Consider the following 23,276-nt stretch of genomic DNA (forward strand, 5'->3'; position numbering starts at 1 on the left):
TGCATTGTCAAGGAATTCACAATCAAGTTCTTTAGGCAAAAAACACTCTCTGGATAATCGCGTTTGTCTGTTAGAGGGAATTTTATTTAAAGGGCTTTTTTTTAATGCTAAGTTTAGCAGGTTGGTGTAAAGTACGATTGGGGAGGTTTAAGTAATAAGAGAAATAGAATTTTGAATTTTTCATGAGGACAGAATACTGAACTAATTGATTTCTATGATTTTGGCTTTTATAAGCAACTCAAGTGCAATTAAGAATATTTTTGTAATAATTTTGTGCAGGGAAACTGTTTTCTAGAATGGGGCTCTGTTCATGTAGGACATCAGAATTTATGTATTTTAAATTATATAAAAATTTTGCATAGAAACTAGGTAGCCAGATCAAATTAGTATTATAGAAAGTACTCAACCCTGTGACATGGATCATAACATGTGTTCCACAAAATATTCTGATTCTTCTAAAGGGTAAATCCTAATGTTATTGCTGTTTGTATACATAAAATATGTCCTATAATACCCACATCCCTTTGCCCAGGCTTATTATAGAAAGTCATGGAGAATAATTTCAGTTTTTTTATACTTAAAATAAGTGAAGCAATATCTATAATCTCAAACTCATTATATTTTCTTATGCTTCTCTTTTAGATGTACATTGAAGATGTCAGTTTCTACATGTGGGAAGTAGACATTGAAGGCTTTATGGTTTACAGACAAGATCTTTAGGAGTTAAGCACTAAAGGTAAATAGTAACTATAGCCCCATGTATAATTTCATGTAAATGGTTAGGGTTGTCACATTATAATTTGACTTGTTAAACTTGTTTACTTTTTATCACTGCCCCTAAGTTACCTCACAACTGCATTCATTCATAGTCAGACACAAATTTTTATTCTGTAATATCATCTTGACAGAAAGTATCAGATTTCATTTGTAATAAGCTGTTGATTAAAAAATGATAAATTGCAATGCACAAGTGCAAACCAGCCAAGAATAAAGAATAAAAAAAGTCACTTCTGGCCAGGTATGGTGGCTCACGCCTGTGATCCCAGCACTTTGGGAGGCCGAGGCAGTTGGATCATGAGGTCAGGAGATCAAGACCATCCTGGCTAACACGGTGAAACCCCATCTCTACTAAAAATACAAAAAATTAGCCGGGCATGGCAGCGTGCGCCTGTAGTCCTAGCTACGTGGGAAGCTGAGGCAAGAGAATGGCATGAAACTGGGAAGCGGAGCTTGTGGTGAACTGAGATCGCGCCACTGCACTGTAGCCTGGGCAACAGAGCAAGACTGCATCTCAAAAAATAAAAACTAAAAAAGTAACTGCTATCAGACCTGTGAATGCAACTCAGTGAATTTAATGTGAAAAAATAATTAAACAGAAAAACTATCATCCATTGCACTGTTTTCTTTTCATGTATTTATTAGTCAGCCCCTTTAACAAGTTAAGAGCTTGTTCTTTATCCACTCCAAAACACTCCGTCATAGTTTCATATACTCATAGCATTTTAACCCCTGAATACCAAACCCCTTTTCATTTTGTCATGGCTCCTCAAAAATTTCTCTTTACCTGGCATATTCTTTCACGTAGCACATTCTGTTCATGCCTCCCATGACTGCTTACATACTTACATGACTAAGTAAATTTCTGACCACATTTTGTTAAAATCTCAAGTGAGATACAAGTAGAATAAACCTCCAAAAACAGTATTTTCATGTTGCTTGCCAAATGGGGACAATGGAAGCCTGGAGAGTATGTGACCTGTAAACAGGATGCTCCTATTCAGTTCTAGGATCCTTGCTAAATGGAAATGAGATGCTGTAAAAATCAATTCTCAGTAGTTTTTTTAAGAAACAGAAATAGATTTGAAAAATCCTTATTTTTAAATATCAGCATAAAATATTTTCTTTGAAAAAAAGTCTACGTTTGCTACTACATAAGCCAAGTAAAACAGTTTACAGCCCCTAGTGCAGGAGTGTTTTTTCTTTTTCCTATTTTTCTTTATTATTTTAGAGTGCAAGTATTTAGAGTCTATTTTTTCTCCTTACTTTGTGGTTAACTGTTTAATGATTTTTGCCAGTTTTCTATGATGAATATTATTGTCAGAAATGACTTCTCTTGAAAACATAAGTGATATTACTTATTTCTAATTCATTTACGTAGTTATATATGGTGACTTAGTTACTTGAAAGAGCTATTCAATTGTTTTCTGAATTATAATGATTAGATAACTATTTTTATGGTTCCTTTTTCTCCACAGTCTAAATCAGATGCTTCTAGTAAAAAAAAATTATATATATATAATTTTATATATAATACATAAATTTGATTATATATAAATACATCATTATATAGATATATAAATTTATTATATATAATAAATTATGTTATAATTGTATATAATATAAATAAAAGATATATATATCTTTATTTTAAGAGATGTAGTCTCTTTAAGTTGCTCAGACTAGATTTGAGCTCCCGGGCTCAAGCAATCCTCCCACCTCAGCCTCTGAAGCAGCTAGGACTACAGGTGTGCATTAACCATCCCGGGAACTTTCTGTTTTTTGATGTTGTTGTGTGTTTGTTTGTTTGTTTTGAGACAGGGTCTTATTCTGTTGCCCAGACCTCCTGGGCTCAAGCCATCTTCCTACCTCAGCCTCCCAAAGTGATGGGATTACATGCATGTGCCACCTTGCCTGGCATCTTTTTTTTTTTTTTTAAAGACTTTTTACACAAAGAGAAAGCAGAGTTAATCACAGTCCTAGGTTCATGGGGCACAGTCATTACTGGTTCATGCAAAGCACTTCTTGTTTTATTTATTTATACATTTTCCAGTCTCATTCTCCTGCCCTTGACCCATAGGAAATCATTCTAATATTATGATATTCTAAAATAATATCTATTGTACTGTTCTATTTTGTTTATATTTTCATAATGAGTATTGTTTTGTATGCATAAATTTTAAAATTTTTTATGAGAAATTTCAATAAATAAAAAGGAAAGGGAGAATATTATGAACCGCCATGTGTCTATATGTCAGCTTCAACAGTTATCATCTTATGGTACAATTTGTTTTACCTCTGACCTCTCCTTACCCTGACCTATATACATGAAATTTAAATAAGCATAAGTGATATCATGCTGTGTATCTTATTGTGATTCTTACTATTTTATTTCATGTAACCTTAAGTTTTAAACTTTATTTATGTTGCCATGTTTTTACTGCTTCTTACTGCTACAAGGTAATCCATAGTATACGGCGGCCATATTTTCACTACCCATTTTCCTCAGTGTTTGCCATCCAAATTGCTTTCAATTTCCTTTTACCACAAACATCATAATGAACATCCTCATGTTCATCATGTCCTATCATGGAACTTTGCAAGGATTTCTTTAGAATATATACACAGGAGCAGAATTGCTGGGTGACAGAATATATGTTTATGATTAATTTAACCAATCTCTATCAGATGCTCCCCCACATAAATACTTTGGTCTTACAGCCTCCAGCAATAACCTTCTCATCATCCATGCCAACCCTTAATATTATCCAGCTTATTCATGTTTTCAGCCTAATGTGTGTAATTTTATAGATCATTGTTTTAATTTGGGTTTTTTAAAATCACTATTGAGTTTGAGTATCTCATCATATACTTGTTGGCCTTTTGATTTCCCTCTTCTGAACTTGCTTCTACATATTCTCTATACATTTTTTCATTTGGGTCCAGTTGTTTTATAGGAGTTTGTTGTATATGCTCGATATTAATTTCTATCAGTTTAGATATTATAAAATATCTGCTTCCATTCTTTCAACTTTTAAATGTTATGCATGATGTTCTTTAAATAGACATTCAGATTTTAAATATTCCATTAAAAATATTTTCTTGATGTTTATTGCTGGAGTACATGAGTGCTACTGATTTTTTTAAAAGTTTGTCTTTGTTCTAACTATATTGCTAAACCCTCTTATTCTTAACAGATTGTTCTTTTTTTTTGGAAATAGATGACTATAATCATTTGAAATTAATGATGATATTATTTCCATTCTTCCTCTCTTTATATTTAAACTTCTTTCTTCTTTCCTATATCTTTGGAAGTTCCTCTGGAACTATGTTAAAGAGTAGTAGTGACATTGGCCATCTCATGTCTGATCATAAAGGAGGTGAACCTAAAGTTTCTCAATACTTACAAAATGTTTTTAATATATAACATTTACCAAATTAAGAAAGGTTCTTCTATTTTTAGTTTGCTAAGCAGTCTTATAAAAAGCTATTACACCTTATCAGTGCTTTTTATGATGTGTATGTTAAAATAATCATTTGGTATTCATCCTGTGGTATATTAATGTTATGTATTATGTGTATAGAATTTCTAATATTAAACCATCCATGCATTCATAGTTTGCATCATGAAGTATTACCTGATCGTGATGTATTATTCTTTAATACACTGTTGTGTTTGGTTAGCAAATATCTTATTGAAGATTTTGGAATCTATATTATTAAGTGAAATGCAGTGTAATTTTCTTATTTTCCTTGTTTGGTTTTATAATTAAGATTACACTAGCCTTCTAAAATGAGATGTGCATGTTTGCTCCTTTTAAGAAAGGAATTTACTGTTTCTTTAATATGTACTAAACTCATATATAAAACTCTCTGGTTCTGGGGATTTTTGTGAGGACATATCTTTGACAATTATATACATCTTTAATGCTTTTTGGTCAATTCAGGTTTCCTTCTCAGCTTCTTCCACTCGCCTTCCAGTGGCTTTTGATGGCAGCTGGTATTCTTCTCACCCTCAGGTAGACCCCAGACTGAGTTTCCTTTGAGTCAGGAAATACTGAGCTAATCTCAGTGCCCACATTCAACTGAGCCATGTAATGGTCACCCCACTTTTGTACTGACTGGGAATTGATTGTCCTAACCCTGATCACTGGTCTCTGATCTGCCTGATCTTCAGTTAAACTCCCTCTGCCACATACCTAAATTAATCCTGCACTACAACAGTATCCTGCTTTTGCATAACTAGAAATTTCGGTTAATAATGCCCTGAATTGACTTCCTTATAGCTCTTAAAACTTCTGGTTACATGTGTCAAGATGAATATTTTGATAAAAAAATAAGTAAAGCATCATGTTCAGGAAGGTAAGTGTTGCAGAAGAAATGAGCAACTATATGGTCTGATGTCCTCTACATTTGATATATAGTGTGTATCTAATTGTAGTTAACTCCAGGAGATTTTCCCCTTAGCTTAGAGTTTGAACCATATAGTGACCATGTATTATCAGAAGAAAAATGAAGGGTATTTCCCCTTACAAAAGGAAAAAGGAGTAAAGATCATACGCAGGAAGTTCATGTACACACTAACAAAAATAAATGAAATAGTCAGTAAACATATTATAATTGTTTATACATTACCGTGTGTTTCACCATTTTCGATGTTTAAGTTTTTCCCACACTTTGAATGTTTTCTGAATTTATTTTGAATCTTTTCTTACTAAAAAAAAAAAAAATTGGATGTATATATATATATATATATATCTCCTACAAAGAATCTTGTACATTCTGACATCCCTTTGTCTCTTCATCTTCTCCTACCCCATCATTTGCTACTATCTACTTTAAATCCTAAACCATTATGCTCCTATGTTCTCCTTTTCTTAGCTGTTGTCTATTTTAAAAAAACAACAAATTTTGCCAGGATATTTTGTCAGCATTACTTCACACATCTTTTAATTATCTTTCATATTTGTTTCTATTTAAGCATTTTATCAGAAACTGTCTTCTGAGGCCTTGTATGCTTGGAAATATATGTCATCATAGCTTCGTATTTGAATGACTGCATTGCCATATGTAAAAATCTAGGTTTTAAGATTTTTCCTTCAATACTTTGAAAATCCATGATCTTCCCTAGTCACCATTGTAAAAAAAAAAAAAAGTTAAAATTAATTTAAAAAATAAAATCCATGATTTTTTTTTTGTCCTGTTCAAGTCCATTATTCCTTCAAATACATCCTTGTTTTTATTTTTTTATTATTATTATTATTTTTTTTTTAAGACAGAGTCTGACGTTGTCACCTGGGCTGGAGTGCAGTGGCACAATCTCGACTCAACCTCCTCCTCGTGGACTCAAGTGATTCTCCCACCTCAGCCTCCTGAATAGCTGGGACTGCAGACACACGCTACTATGCCCAGCTAATTTTTGTATTTTTTGGTAGAGATGGGGTTTTGCCATGTTAGCCAGGCTGGTCTTGAACTTCTGGCCTCAAGTGGTCCTCCTGCCTTGGCTTCCCATAGTGCTGGGATTATAGGTGTGAGCCACCACACCCAGCCTATTTTTCTTTCTGAGTCTCCTGTTATTCAGATGTTAGCACTGTCAATCCCTTAGCCTTTCTTTTATATTTTCTATATCATTGTTCTTAGGTTTGAAGATTGCCTCAAACTGATCTCCAGATTCATTAATTTACTCCTCATTTAAATTCTATTATTTATCCAGTCTATATACTTCAAGTATTATATTTTTGTACCTAATATTTCTGCTTGCTTCTTTGTTCTCTTGTTCTTATTATATGCTGCTAATATCTTCCCTTATCTCTTTTAGTATGTTTACTAGGATCATTTTAAGTTCTTGGGCTATCATATCTAATATTTCTGCTTCTCTTAGAATCTATATGCCAATATTTTATTTTTCTTTGAAAACAGTTGTGCTTCTTCAATGTCTTGATATGTTGACCTGTAAGATAATTTTTCTTTGGGGATATTGGCTACTATGACATCACATGTGGGAAGAGACTAGCACTCAGTCTGTGTCATTTTCAGTGAGCTCAGAGGATGGAAGATAGGTAGAAAAGCCCCAGGCTACTTGAGAAATCACAATTAATTTATCAAGTCTACAAAATGACACCTCAGATATCTGCTTCACCATCTCTCCCCTCCTTCCTGATCCCACCAGGGAGAACAGCAGCCAAAGCTATTGGTTGTAATTTACCAGCTTTATGGTTTAGTGGGAAAGGGCAGAGAAATTACTGCCTACGGTTAGTTAGTCTCCACTTGTTTTCCTCAGCTTTTTATAAGTACAGTTTACTTCTGAGGGCATTTGGTCTGTAGTCTGAGTCCCTGTAGATATGGGAACAGTAAGTTTTTTACTCAAGTCATGGAAAAATCAAAAGCAGAACTCCAATAGTTCATTTCCTGTTTTATCCTCCGACATCTTTGAAGGACTGCCTCCTGCCCCAGATCCAAGGCCCAAGCCACCAGCTAGCACACTTACCAGTTCCAAATTATCCTTGTTCACCCCTTTTATTCCCTGGGAGTTTTCGGGGTTTTTTATTTCTTGTTTTTTTTTCTTTATATTTCTTATAGGAGTTGGTCTTTGGAGAGGGAACTAGACATTGTACTATTCCAACATCTTGGTATTATTTTTCTGAAAGAAACTCAAACAAAAGCTATATATATGTGTGCACCCTTTGACCCAGAGACTACATTTCTAGAAATTTCTCCAAAATATATTATCAAGAACTATTTAATCATGATATTCGAAAACAATTTAAATATCCAAAAGTGTGGGGTGAAATAGATATACATTCATGGAATAAACTATTCTGAGTAATATACTACTCATTTCTGTTTTATAAAAAATTTATGTTCAGGTGTGGTGGCTCATGCCTTATAATCCCAACACTTTGGGAGACTAAGGTGAGAAGATCACTTGAGCTAAGGAGCTCAAGACCAGCCTGCGCAACATAAGTAGAGAGGCCTCCTCTCTACTAAAAAATATAAAAAGTAAAAATTAAATATATATATATATATATGTATATATATATATAAAAAAGTAAAATATCAGCCAGGCATGGTAGTACATGCCTATAGTTCCAGCTATTCAAGAGGATTGCTTGAGCCTAGGAGACCTTGATCTGTTTCTAATGACTGTCTTTTCTCTTGTTTTAGGTCACATTTTGCTACCTTTTAAAATGTCTTGTAATTCTTGAATTGATGGGTTTGCATAGGGTAGTTTTTAAGTGTGGATATTTAGCATGATTTGCATATGTCTATTAAAGTACTTCTCAAACTGTAATTATTTCTTTACCTCTATAACACATAGAATGTTAGGGCTGAGAAAAGGATGACTGGAGCTGGCAGTTGAATTGCTGGTTTAGTTTCAATATAGTACTAGAATGAAAGTCAAAAAAATAATAAAGAATGAGTAATATGGTTTGGCTGTGTCACCACTCACATCTCATCTTGGATTCCTGCGTGTTGTGTGAGGGACCCAATGAGAGGTAATTGAATCATGGAGGTGGATCTTTCATGTGCTGTTATCTCTCATGGTAGTGAGTAAGTCTCACGAGATCTTATGGTTTTAAAAACGAGAGTTTCCTAGCACAAGCTCTTCCTTTGCCCTCCAGCATGACTGTGAGGCCTCCCCAGCCATGTAGCACTGTAAGTCCATTAAACCGCTTTTTCTTCCCAGTCTTGGGTATGTCTTTATCAGCAGTGTGAAAACAGACTAATACAATGAGTAAAAGGAAACAAAGAAGAAGCAGTCACAATCCTTTCATGTAATTTGTCAACAAGAGGGTAGATGCAGCATTGTGGAGGAAACACTTTACAGTGCCTTGAACATTACCAAAATCAAATTGCCCTTAAGGCCGGGCGCGGTGGCTCAAGCCTGTAATCCCAGCACTTTGGGAGGCCGAGACGGGTGGATCACGAGGTCAGGAGATCGAGACCATCCTGGCTAACACGGTGAAACCCCGTCTCTACTAAGAAATACAAAAAACTAGCCGGGCGAGGTGGCGGGCGCCTGTAGTCCCAGCTACTCGGGAGGCTGAGGCTGGAGAATGGCGTGAACCCGGGAGGCGGAGCTTGCAGTGAGCTGAGATCCGGCCACTGCACTCTAGCCTGGGCTACAGAGCGAGACTCCGTCTCAAAAAAAAAAAAAAAAAAAAAAAATTGCCCTTAAAAGAGTAAAGAGAAATTAAAACAGTCATGCAGAAAAGAGCCTCAAATTAAGATACAGACTTATGATTATTTAACAGCAGGACATTTTGCCATTGTGATTTGGAGAAAGTTTTTCCTTATAGTTTTTAACCAAGTTGAGATAGACACAAAGAGCCAGATGGGAAGACAACTAAATCTAAACATTTTACAAAACGCTGATAGTGATCAGCATCTAGCCAAGAATGATAAGACATGAAAAAGTAGGAAAATGTAACCCCAAACAAAGAGAATAGACAATCAGTAGAAACAGAGCAAGAAATGACAGCAATAATGTAAACAGCAAAGACTTAAAAACATCTAATTGTACATATATACAAGGATATAAAGTAAAACATTAAAATAATGAAGAGAGTCTTAGAAAATATATTTTTTAGCTCTAGGAATTCCTGCATCTGAATGAAATATCCACTGGATGGGTTTCTCAATGCAATAAACATCGCCAATAAAAAAGATCAATAGACTTGAAGAATATGAAAATCTGAACCACTGCTGGGTACAGTGGCACATGCCTATAGTCCTACCTACTCAGGAGGCTGAAGTGGAAGAATACCTTGAGTACAGGAATTTCAGGCTGTAGTGTGCTAAGATCACACGTGTGGATAGCCACTGCACTCCAGCCTGGACATCCTAGCCAGTCCCCAAGTCTAAAAAAAAGTAAGTGAAGTAAAATAAAAACTGAATCAGAGAGTAAGAAAACTGAACCCTCCCCCTCCTCTGTACCAAATAAAAACCCCCAGCACCTAAGTGTCCTGGTACCATGAGGTATAACAAATATGGAATTGGAGTTGCAGAAGGGGTGAGGGCAGAAAAAATATTTGAAAAAATAATGGCCAAAATTGTTCCACATTGGATAAAAAATAGAAACATAAAAATCCAAGTTCATTTAACTTCAAATAGAGAAGAAAACCACACCAACACATATCATTTCTCAAACCAATGATAAAGAGAAAAGTCATAAAAGTAAATGAAAAAAAAGGGCACATCACAAACAAAACGCAAGATAAAAATGAACTGACTTCACATCGGAAACAATGCAAACCAGAAGGTAATGGAATGAGATCGGTATCAAAAGATGAAGACTTATAAAGCTTAAATTCTGTATCCAGGAAGAAACATCTAAAATGATGACATTTTGAGAAAAAAAAAAAAATCTCTTCTTGTTACAAGAAATGTTAAATAAAGTCTTAAGGCAGAAGAAAAATTATACTAGATGGAAACTCGATCTCTGCAGAGGAATGAAGAGCCCTAGAAATTGTAAATATATGGGTATACATAAATTTAAACATAAATATATAAACATAAATTGTTTATATATTTAAAAACATAACTGCTTAAGTAAAAAACACTGAAAAATAGGAACGAATATTTTGTTATCACATATGTAGAAGTAAAATATATGACAACACTGCGAAGATTGGGAGGGAGAAATGGTAGTACAGGCGGAATATTCCTAATCCCAGAATTCAAATTGCTCCAAAATTCAAAACTTTCTGAGTGCCAACCCGATGCTCAAAGGAAATGATCATTGGAACATTTCAGATTTTGGATTTTTAGATTAGGGAGTCTCAATCTGTTTAACATAAATATTCCAAAATTTGAAAACATTCAAAATTTGAATGAATTCTGGTCCCAGACATTTCAGATATTGTGTCTTAAGGTCATTATATTATTAGGTAATTATAGGTAATTATTTAAAATTAGTCTGTGATAAGTTAAAGATGCATATTTAAACCCTAGAGCAATCACCAAAGATATAAAACAAAGAAATATAGCTGATAAATCAATAGAGGAGATGAAGTAGAATACTAGAGAATTGGCCAGGCATGATGGCCAATGCCTGTAAGTAAACACTTTGGGAGGCCAAGGGAGGAGGATCACTTGAATCCAGGAGTTTGAGACCAGCCTGGGCAACATAATGAGACCCTGTATCTACAAAAAAATTAAAAATTAGCCAGGCATAGTGGTGTAAACCTGTAGTCCCATAGGCTGAGGCTGAGGCTGAAATGGGAGGATAACTTGAGCCCAGGAGGTTGAGGCTGTGGTGAGCCATGATTGCACGACTGTGCTGTAGCCTGAGCAATAGTGTGATACCCTGTCTCAAAAAAAAAACAAAAAACAAAAAAAAATCGATCATTTCAAAAGAAGACAACATTAAAACTGAAAGAACAGGTGGAATAAGTAGAAAACAAATAGCAAGGTTCTAAACTTAGAACCAACTATATCATCATTGTATTAAGTATAAATTGTCAAAACACTCAGATAAAAGGCTTTTTTTTCCATCAGACTGATAAAAACCCAATAAACAACTCCAGGGGTTGGCAAACTTTTTATTAAAAGGACACATTGTAAATATTTTAGGATTAAGGTTCATACTGTTTCTGTCACAACTACTCAACTCTCTTATCAGAGGTCAAAATGTAAACAAGTAGGTATGTCTATGTTCCAGTAAAGCTTTATTTACTGGAACATAGACATAGACAAAATAAGCAATTGGCTTTTTGTAGGGGGGTAGATATAGGGAGTAGACTCCTGCTATACTAAATAGAAGGAGTGGCTTTTAAATATAAAAACACAGGTAGGTTAAAAGTTGAAGGATGTGTTAAATATACCATGCAAACACTAATAATCAGAAAGTCAAGATGGCTAAAATAATATTAGACAAAATGGGTCTGGACAAGTGTTTCAACAGATATAAAGAGGAAATTTTATAATAAGTATTCTGCTTATTTATTGATTTAACAGCTATATTTCTTTGTTTTATGTCTTTGGTGATTGCTCTAGGGTTTAAATATGCATCATTAACTTATCACAGCCTAATTTTAAATAATATTTTAAATATATATTATATATATTATGATATCATAATATATAAAGGACAATAAATAAGTCTAGGTTTTCTCCTATAGATGAGTTACAGTGATTTTACATGTTTTTGTAGTAAGTTCATCATATATATTAGATATATGCACTTTGTTTTATTTTTTCATTGTCATTTTTCTTCTTATCTTTTGATCTCATTGCATAGAAGTTATAAATGTTTATTCCTGGAAGAAATGGCAAGAAAAAAAGCTTATAAATGTTCATATGATAATTTCTTCTGCTTCTTAATGGTTAAAAGTACCTTCCATCTACCTATGAAATTAAAATATTCATTTATAAATTATTCCATCAAGAAAGCATCATGCTATGAGCTATATTAAACACAGGGATCATAAGAAGACATGATGACTTTCCTAGAGTAGCTTCTAATCTAGTCTAAGAGGAAGGTTGTATTGTTCAGGGTTCTCCAGAGAAACAGAATCAGTAGGGGGGAATATATATATGTATGTGTATATGTATATATCTGTGTATATTGTATATATATGAATATATCATATATGTATTTATCCATGTTTATGTACATTTACAGAAATTTATTTCAAGAAATTGGCTTAAGCAACTAAGGGGCTGACAAGTATTTAATTTGTAAGGAGGCCAATGGGCTGAAAACTCTCGGGCCACACTGTACTCTTGAAGCAAAATTTCTTCTTCAAGTATATCTCAGCTTTGCTCTTAAGGCTTTTCAACTGATTGGATGAGGCTCATTCAGATGGTGAAGATAATGTCCTTTACCTAAAGTCAACTGATTGTAGGTATTAACCCCAGTATTGTTTAACTGAATAACTGGGTACTATAGCCTATCCAATTGAGGCAGAAAACTAACCATCACAAAGGCAAATAGTGTGGCAGACTTTTGACAGTAATTTTCATATTAACACATTTCAGCACTTCAATATTAAGTCATTCTTTAAATTGTGGCCTTTAAGAAATAAACAAATAAAGTGAATGAACTAATATGTTGAAAGGGAAAAGATGGTCAGGCACGGTGGCTCACGTCTATAATCTAACCACTTTGGGAGGCCGAGGTGGATGGATCACTTGAGGCCAGGAGTTCGAGACCAGCCTGGGCATGATGGTGAAACCTCATCTCTACAAAAAATTAGCTTGGCATTGTGGCTTATACCTATGGTCCCAATTACCCTAGTGGCTGAGGTGAGAGGATCACTTAAGCCCAGGAAGTTGAGGCTGCAGTGAGCCAAGATCGCGCCACTGTACTCCAGCCTGGGTGACAGAGTAAGACCCTGTCTCAAAAAAAAAAAAAAAAAAAAAAAAAAATTGGAAAAGATTTGTTTCCAATATAGATGTCATGGATTTCTTTATTATCCCAGCTCTCTATAACATGTATCCTATGAGTCTCTCTCTACAAAAAGAAACCATCATATGCAGTATACAAAGTGTGACTAAGAAATAAAGTGATTTGACTTTTAAACTACTACATCATGCCATCCAAATAAATGCTAAGTCTTCCAAAATAATCATCTTAGGAAGCTGTACATTTATCTTATGATAGAAAAATTCCTTAATCGTTTGCATATCCTCTCTTAAAATTACCTCCTCAATCTGAAGTGCATTATTTTGACCATACTGATAGTTTCCTCACCTTCTTTAAACTTTTGCTCAAATGTTACTTCCTCAGTAAGGATTACTCTGACCATTCTATTTTAAATTGCAGCCCCCGCCTCTTACCTTGCTTTCTTTTTCCCCCCTAACATTTAAATTTTCTAATGCATGTGTAATCTACATATTTATTGTCTGCCCACACTAGAAACTACATAACACCGAGGCAGGGTTTTTGCAATCTAATAGAGATACTTTCTCAAAGAGTTTGTAGATATACAATCCCAGTTTTTATAAAAATGTAACACTTAAAAGCAAGTGTAATTCAGACTTAAGTTGTTTTCAAACAGAAATGTGATCTGGGGCTGGGCGCGGTGGCTCACACCTGTAATCCCAGCACTTTGGGAGACTGAGTCTTGCGGATCACGACGAGGTCAGGAGATTGAGACCATCCTGGCTAACACAGTGAAACCCCGTCTCTACTAAAACTACAGAAAAATTAGCCAGGCGCGGTGGCGGGCGCCTGTTGTCCCTGCTACTCGGTAGGCTGAGGCGGGAGAATGGCATGAGCCCAGGACGGGGAGCTTACAGTGAGCTGAGATTGCGCCACTGCACTCCAGCCTGGGTGACAGAGCGAGACTCCGTCTCAAAAAAAAAAAAAAAAAAAAAGAGAGAGAAATGTAATCTGGTTTCAAAATAGAAAAAAAAAAATGACATCCTACGTATACTGATGACTTTTTAAAATACTTCGCACATCATTAAGGAACACTTTAAATGTAAGAACTTCTAAAGAAGATCTTCTAATCTAAATAGTTGGCCTTTGTATACTTTATTTTAACCTATTAAGGCAATTTTTTTTTAAGTTACTTTAAAACTTTTTTAACATTCATCATTGAAAACGTCATCCATTTATTTATTTGTTAATTCATTCATTTAAAAATAAAGCAAAGTTGTGTACCAACCATCTGCCAGGGATTATTCTAGGGATACAGGATTTTTCTTGATTACTTTGCCAACAAGAGACCTCTGGCCAACGATGCCCCTCCCCAGGCCTTGCTCAGGCCTGGCTTGCCACAGGAGATGCCCTTGACCCGCCAGGCCACGCCTGTCTTGCACTCCAGCATGGATCCCACGGCTGCCTCAATTGCGTGCTCAGTCCCTGGCAGGAGCGGATGTGTGCGCCCCTGAATGCAGGGTCTGGCTGGCCATTCCAAGTGCCCGCACAAGATTGGGCTCCACATGGGGCTTGTTCCTGGACCAGGTGTGTTGCAAGCGACTTCCACAGTGGGCTCTGGTCTCCAGACGAGGGGAACACAGGGGCGCCCAGGTAAGGGTGCCCACGACCCTGAAGCCCCAGAGGGGCGTGTTACAACATACTAATGAGCTCTTTTAGTCCCATTGTCTGCAGCCGGACAGACAGAGGTGCCTTAACAACTCTGTCAGTCCGGTTGCCCTGCTCTAGCCTGCGCCTCCAGAGCTGCCTTGGCCTTGCTGCTGCTTCCTGTCATGTGGGATGTGGCCCCTCTGCCAGCAGAGGGCCACAGTGTTATAGCCTTCTGTGTACCCGTCTTCAGTGGGTCCCAAGTTCTTGTCCTGCATCCAATAAGAATGAGGTTACACTGACAATCAAAGGGTGAGAAGGGTGGAGAAAATTTTTATTAAGCAACGAAACAGCTCTCAGTGGAGAGGAGCTGCAGCAGTGGTCCCCCACCTGAAGTTGGGTGGTTTCTCTCTCAGTGTGGCTAGGTCTGGGGCTTTTATGGGCTCAGAACTGGGGAGTGTGTGCTGATTGGTTTGTGACTATGCAAAAAAGGCTAAAACAAAGGCTCGAGGGGCACAACAGTTTAGAAAACAAATTAGGAAAGGGTACGTACATGTAAAATAAGTGAAGGGTAGGGATGAATCAGAGGAAAGCATGCCAAAGAGGAAGAGAGGTTCTCAGTTGAGTTTGTGGATTTACCGGAGATTTGTAGCTAGGCTTTAAACTGTCATCGGCTTGAAGGCCGGGTTTCACTGGGGACCTGCCCCTATCTGCCTAGGCATTTGACTGCCTCCTGCCACTATCACTAGGAGCTGGCATAAACAGTGAAGGAGATGGAGTCCTTGCCTGCATGGAGCTTACTACCTTATTAGGGAAGACAAACAATAAACAAGTAAATAATTACATAATATAATTTCAAAATGTGACATGTTCCAAAGAGAAAAATAAAGCATGGTAAGTAGATAGAAGTTAATTGGGTTTGGAATTGGAAGTCCTATTTTGATAAAGTGGTCAGGGAAGCCTTTCTTGAGGTAATGATATTCAAGCAGAAACTTCCAAGGTGATGGAAGTGGTGGGCAATGTCTAGAAGAGTGACCTAGGCAGCAAAATGAAACAGCAAATGAAAAGACTGTTGATTCAGCAAAAACAATTGTACTTGAGGCTTAGCAAGAAATCTAGTCTGCTCCTATGGAGGAAGTGGGGGAGAGAGAGTGGTTTGAAATGAGATTGAAGGGATTACAAGGCCAGAAATGTAAGGGGCTTATAGATCACATTAAAGAATTTAAAATTTAGGTTTAATTTTAATCATGAAGAGAAACTATTAGTGAGTTTTGCACTTGGGATTGATGTGATCTGAGAAATTTAAAACATCTTTGGAACATATATTGGATTTTTTTAGAGATAAGTTCGATGATAAATAACTTTTTTGTTTAAAAACCTGTTCTTCAGGCCAGGTGTGGTGGTGTATACCTGTAATCCCACCACTTTGGTAGGCTGAGGTGGGAGGATCACTGGAGGTCAGGAGTTCAAGACCAACCTGGCCAACATAGCGAGAGCCCATCTCTTAAATAAATAATAAAAAGCAACTATTTAAAAGCTGTAAAGTAGACTGGCCAACATAGTGAAACCAGTCTCTACTAGAAATATAAAAAAATTAGCCAGACGTGGTGTCAGGCACCTGTAATCCAAGGTACTCGGGAGGCTGAAGCAGGAGAATTGCTTGAACTTGGGAGGTGGAGGTTGCACTAAGCCAAGATCGCACCATTGCACTCCAGCCCAGGCAACAGCGTGAGACTTCGTCTATTTAAAAAAAAAAAAAAAAAAAAAAAGCTGTAAAATAATAAATTTTTAATTTTTTACCATAACAATTTTTAATAATTAGGAAAGTTAACAAATGAAATTAAAAGGCACTAATGAAATTAAAAGGAAACCTAGGAACTAATACTTGGTAGACGCAACAAGGAAGATGCTGATTTTCTTTTTTTTTCTTTTTCCATTTCTTTTTCTTTTATTATTATTATTATTATTATTATACTTTAAGTTCTAGGGTACATGTGCATAACGTGCAGGTTTGTTACATATGTATACATGTGCCATGTTGGTGTGCTGTACCCATTAACTCATCATTTACATTAGGTATATCTCCTAATGCTATCCCTCCCCCCGGCCCTTGCCACAGTAGGATCCAGTGTGTGATGTTCCCCTTCCTGTGTCCAAGTGATCTCATTGTTCAGTTTCCACCTATGAGTGAGAACATGCGGCGTTTGGTTTTCTGTTCTTGCAATAGTTTGCTGAGAATGATGGTTTCCAGCTGCATCCATGTCCCTACAAAGGACACAAACTCATCCTTTTTTATGACTGCATAGTATTCCATGCTGTATATGTGCCACATTTTCTTAATCCAGTCTGTCACTGATGGACATTTGGGTTGATTCCAACTCTTTGCTATTGTGAATAGTGCCGCAATAAACATACGTGTGCATGTGTCTTTATAGCAGCATGACATAATCTTTTGGGTATATCCCCAGTAATGGGATGGCTGGATCTAAAGGTATTTCTAGTTCTAGATCCTTGAGGAATCGCCATACTGTTTTCCATAATGGTTGAACTAGTTTACAATCCCACCGACAGTGTAAAAGTGTTCCTATTTCTCCACATCCTCTCCAGCACCTGTTGTTTCCTGACTTTTTAATGATTGCCATTCTAACTGGTGTGAGATGGTATCTCATTGTGGTTTTGATTTGCATTTCTCTGATGGCCAGTGATGATCAGCATTTTTTCATGTGTCTGTTGGCTGTATGAATGTCTTCTTTTGAGAAATGTCTGTTCATATCCTTTGCCCACTTTTTGATGGGGTTGTTTGTTTTTTTCTTGTCAACTTGTTTGAGTTCTTTGTAGGTTCTGGATATTAGCCCTTTCTCAGATGAGTAGATTGCAAAAGTTTTCTCCCATTCTGTAGGTTGCCTGTTCACTCTGATGGTAGTTTCTTTTGCTGTGCAGAAGCTCTTTAGTTTAATGAGATCCCATTTGTCAATTTTGGCTTTTGTTGCCATTGCTTTTGGTGTTTTAGACATGAAGTCCTTGCCCATGCCTATGTCCTGAATGGTATTACCTACGTTTTCTTCTAGGGTTTTTATGGTATTAGGTCTAACATTTAAGTCTCTAATCCATCTTGAATTAATTTTCATATAAGGAGTAAGGAAAGGATCCAGTTTCAGCTTTCTACTTATGGCTAGCCAATTTTCCCAGCACCATTTATTAAATAGGGAATCCTTTCCCCATTTCTTGTTTTTGTCAGGTTTGTCAAAGATCAGATGGCTGTGGATGTGTGGTATTATTTCTGAGGACTCTGTTCTGTTCCATTGGTCTATATCTGTTTTGGTACCAGTACCATGCTGTTTTTGTTACTGTAGCCTTGTAGTATAGTTTGAAGTCAGGTAGCGTGATGCCTCCAGCTGTATTCTTTTGACTTAGGATTGTCTTGGCAATGCGGGCTCTTTTTTGGTTCCATGTGAACTTTAAAGCAGTTTTTTCCAATTCTGTGAAGAAACTCATTGGTAGCTTGATGGGGATGGCATTGAATCTATAAATTACCTTGGGCAGTATGGCCATTTTCATGATATTGATTCTTCCTATCCATGAGCATGGTATGTTCTTCCATTTGTTTGTGTCTTATTTTATTTCACTGAGCAGTGGATTGTAGGTCTCCTTGAAGAGGTCCTTTACATCCCTTGTAAGTTGGATTCCTAGGTATTTTATTCTCTTTCAAGCAATTGTGAATGGAAGTTCATTCCTGATTTGGCTCTCTGTTTGTCTGTTACTGGTGTATAAGAATGCTTGTGATTTTTGCACATTAATTTTGTATCCCGAGACTTTGCTGAAGTTTCTTATCAGCTTAAGGAGATTTTGGGCTGAGACAATGGGGTTTTCTAAATATACAATCATGTCATCTGCAAACAGGGACAATTTGACTTCCTCTTTTCCTAACTGAATACCCTTGATTTCTTTCTCTTGCCTGATTGCCCTAGCCACTACTTCCAACACTATGTTGAATAGGAGTGGTGAGAGAGGGCATCCCTGTCTTGTGCCAGTTTTGAAGGGGAATGCTTCCAGTTTTTGCCCATTCAGTATGATATTGGCTGTGGGTTTGTCATAAATAGCTCTTATTATTTTAAGATACGTTCCATCAGTACCGAAGTTATTGAGAGTTTTTAGCATGAAGGGCTGTTGAATTTTGTCAAGGGCCTTTTCTGCATCTATTGAGATAATCATGTGGTTTTTGTCTTTGGTTCTGTTTATATGCTGGATTACGTTTATTGATTTGTGTATGTTGAACCAGCCTTGCATCCTAGGGATGAAGCCCACTTGATCATGGTGGATAAGCTTTTTGATGTGCTGCTGGATCCGGTTTGCCAGTATTATATTGAGGATTTTTGCATCGATGTTCATCAGGGATATTGGTCTAAAATTCTCTTTTTTTCTTGTGTCTCTGCCAGGCTTTGGTATCAGGATGCTGTTGGCCTCATAAAATGAGTTAGGAAGGATTCCCTCTTTTTCTATTGATTGGAATAGTTTCAGAAGGAATGGTACCAGCTCCTCCTTGTACCTCTGGTAGAATTCAGCTGTGAATCCATCTGGTCCTGGACTTTTTTTGGTTGGTAGGCTATTAATTATTGCCTCAATTTCAGAGCCTGCTATTGGTCTATTCAGGGATTCAGCTTCTTCCTAGTTTAGTCTTGGGAGAGTGTAAGTGTCCAGGAAATTATCCATTTCTTCTAGATTTTCTAGTTTATTTGCGTAGGGGTGTTTATAGTATTCTCTGATGGTAGTTTGTATTTCTGTGGGGTCGGTGGTGATATCCCCTTTATCATTTTTTATTGCGTCTATTTGATTCTTCTCTCTTTTCTTCTTTATTAGTCTTGCTAGCGGTCTGTCAATTTTGTTGATCTTTTCAAAAAACCAACTCCTGGATTCATTGATTTTTTGGAGGGTTTTTTGTGTCTCTATCTCCTTCAGTTCTGCTCTGATCTTAGTTATTTCTTGCCTTCTTCCGGCTTTTGAATCTGTTTGCTCTTGCTTCTCTAGTTCTTTTAATTGTGATGTTAGAGTGTCAATTTTAGATCTTTTCAGCTTTCTCTTGTGGGCATTTAGTGCTATAAATTTCCCTCTACACACTTCTTTAAATGTGTCCCAGAGATTCTGGTATGTTGTATCTTTGTTCTCACTGGTTTCAAAGAACATCTTTATTTCTGCCTTCATTTCGTTATGTACCCAGTAGTCATTCAGGAGCAGGTTGTTCAGTTTCCATGTAGTTGAGCGGTTTTGATTGAGTTTCTTAGTCCTGAGTTCTAGTTTGATTGCACTGTGGTCTGAGAGATAGTTTGTTATAATTTCTGTTCTTGTACATTTGCTGAGGAGTGCTTTACTTCCAATTATGGGGTCAATTTTGCAATATGTGTGATGTGGTGCTGAGAAGAATATATATTCTGTTGATTTGAGGTGGAGAGTTCTGTAGATGTCTATTAGGTCTGCTTGCTGCAGAGATGAGTTCAATTCCTGGATATCCATGTTAACTTTCTGTCTCATTGATCTGTCTAATGTTGACAGTGGGGTGTTGAAGTCTCCCAATTTATTGTATGGGAGTCTAAGTCTCTTTGTAAGTCTCTAAGGACTTGCTTTATGAATCTGGGTGCTCCTGTATTGGGTGCATATATATTTAGGATAGTTAGCTCTTCCTGTTGAATTGATCCCTTTACCATTATGTAATGGCCTTCTTTGTCTCTTTTGATCTTTGATGGTTTAAAGTCTGTTTAATCAGAGACTAGTATTGCAACCCCTGCTTTTCTTTTTGTTTGCCATTTGCTTGGTAGATCTTCCTCCATCCCTTTATTTTGAGCCTATGTATGTCTCTACATGTGAGATGGGTCTTCTGAATACAGCAAACTGATGGGTCTTGACTCTTTATCCAGTTTGCCAGTCTGTGTCTTTTAATTGGACCATTCAGTCCATTTATATTTAAGGTTAATATTATTATGTGTGAACTTGATCCTGCCATTATGATATTAACTGGTTATTTTGCTCGTTAGTTGATGCAGTTTCTTCCTAGCCTCGATGGTCTTTACATTTTGGCATGTTTTTGCAATGGCTGGTACCGGTTGTTCCTTTCCATGTTTAGTGCTTCCTTCATGGTCTCTTGTAAGGCAGGCCTGGTGGTGACAAAATCTCTAAGCATTTGCTTATCTGTAAAGGATTTTATTTCTCCTTCACTTATGAAACTTAGTTTGGCTGGATATGAAATTCTGGGTTGAAAATTCTTTAATAATATTGAATATTGGCCCCCACTCTCTTCTGGCTTGTAGAGTTTCTGCTGAGAGATCTGCTGTTCGTCTGATGGGCTTCCCTTTGTGGGTAACCCGACCTTTCTCTCTGGCTGCCCTTAAGATTTTTTCCTTCATTTCAACTTTGGTGAATCTGGCAATTATGTGTCTTGGAGTTGCTCTTCTCAAGGAGTATCTTTGTGGCGTTCTCTGTATTTCCTGGATTTGAATGTTGGCCTGCCCTACTAGGTTGGGGGAGTTCTCCTGGATGATATCCTGAAAAGTGTTTTCCAACTTGGTTCCATTTTCCCCCTTAGTTTCAGGCACCCCAATCAGACATAGATTTGGTCTTTTTACATAATCCCATACTTCTTGCAGGCTTTATTCATTTCTTTTTCTTCTTTTTCCTTTCGATTTCTCTTCTCGCTTCATTTCATTCATTTGATCCTCAATCGCTGATACTCTTTCTTCCAGTTGATCGAGTCGGTTACTGAAGCTTGTGCATTTGTCACGTATTTCTCGTGTCATGGTTTTCATCTCTGTCAGTTCGTTTATGGCCTTCTCTGCATTAATTATTCTAGTTATCAATTCTTCCACTCTTTTTTCAAGATTTTTAGTTTCTTTGCTCTGGGTACGTCATTCCTCCTTTAGCTCTGAGAAGTTTGATGGACTGAAGCCTTCTTCTCTCATCTTGTCAAAGTCATTCTCCATCCAGCTTTGATCCATTGCTGGCGATGAGCTGCGTTCCTTTGGAGGGGGAGATGCGCTCTTATTTTTTGAATTTCCAGCTTTTCTGCCCTGCTTTTTCCCCATCTTTGTGGTTTTATCTGCCTCTGGTCTTTTATAATGGTGACCTACTAATGGGGTTTTGGTGTGGGTGTCCTTCCTGTTTGTTAGTTTTCCTTCTAACAGTCAGGACCCTCAGCTATAGGTCTGTTGGAGATTGCTTGAGGTCCACTCCAGACCCTGTTTGCCTGGGTGTCAGCAGCAGAGGCTGCAAAAGATAGAATATTGCTGAACAGCGAGTGTACCTGTCTGATTCTTGCTTTGGAAGCTTCCTCTTAGGGGTATACTCCACCGTGTGAGGTGTGGGGTGTCGGTCTGCCCCTAGTGGGGGATGTCTCCCAGTTAGGCTACTCAGGGGTCAGGGACCCACTTGAGCAGACAGTCTGTCCGTTCTCAGATCTCAACCTCTGTGTTGGGAGATCCACTGCTCTCTTCAAAGCTGTCAGACAGAGTCGTTTGCGTCTGCAGAGGTTTCTGCTGCTTTTTGTTGTTCTTGTTGTTGTTTAGCTGTGCCGTGTCCCCAGAGGTGGAGTCTACAGAGACAGGCAGGCCTCCTTGAGCTGCTGTGAGCTCCACCCAGTTCGAGTTTCCCAGCGGCTTTGTTTACCTACTTAAGCCTCAGCAATGGCGGGTGCCTCTCCTCCAGTCTCGCTGCTGCCTTGCAGTTAGATCGCAGACTGCTGTGCTAGCAATGAGGGCGGCTCTGTGGGCGTGGGACCCTCCCGGCCAGGTGTGGGATATAATCTTCTGGTGTGCTCATTTCCTAAGACCCTTGATAAAGCGCAGTATTGGGGTGAGAGTTACCTGATTTTCCAGGTGTTGTGTGTCTCAGTTTCCCTGGCTAGGAAAAGGGATTCCTTTCCCCCTTGCGCTTCCCAGGTGAGGTGATGCGTCACCCTGCTTCAGCTCTCACTGGTCGGGCTACAGCAGCTGACCAGCACTGATTGTCCGGCACTCCCTAGTGAGATGAACCCAGTACCGCAGTTGAAAATGCAGAAATCACCTGTCTTCTGTGTCGCTCGCGCTGGGAGCTGGAGACTGGAGCTGTTCCTATTCGGCCATCTTTCTAATGTTCCTGATTTTCTTAATATGCAAAGAGTTGTAACAATTAAATATGGGAAAGGCAGCCTATTTGCATAAAAGACCCCAAAATGCAGTTTATCAAAGAAGAAATGCAAATGGCTAATAAACCTATAAAAATAATTTTCCAACCATTCCCTTGCACTCTGATGACATTTTTCTAGTTCTTGCTCGATGTCTGTGTGTTTTGCTATTCTTCTTATTCTTTTCCTGAATTATCTTTGTTATTACTACCGTTCTTCTATTGCTCATGACAGAATATAATGGTTTTATCTGGCTACCTATTTTCAAGAGGTGTGTGTGCATTAGAAAGGAGGGTCAAGGTAAGTGTGGGTTCACATTATTGTTGCAATTTTGCAAGTCTTCACAAGAAGGTAATCTCTGCTGCAACAGAAACAAAA

General features: G+C 37.4%; 1 protein-coding gene across 1 annotated transcript in view; it reads left to right on the forward strand.

The window, feature by feature from the left end:
• The first annotated feature begins 642 nt into the window (after nucleotides 1–642).
• The window catches only part of MBD5 (methyl-CpG binding domain protein 5), a 323,726-nt gene continuing 301,092 nt past the window's right edge, over nucleotides 643–23,276 (forward strand). The window contains exon 1 of the mRNA XM_025403904.1: nucleotides 643–736. The gene's annotated coding sequence lies outside the window, so the exon portion shown is untranslated. The remainder of the gene's footprint in view (nucleotides 737–23,276) is intronic.

Source organism: Theropithecus gelada, chromosome 12, assembly GCF_003255815.1.
Source record: "Theropithecus gelada isolate Dixy chromosome 12, Tgel_1.0, whole genome shotgun sequence".
NCBI lineage: Eukaryota > Metazoa > Chordata > Mammalia > Primates > Cercopithecidae > Theropithecus > Theropithecus gelada.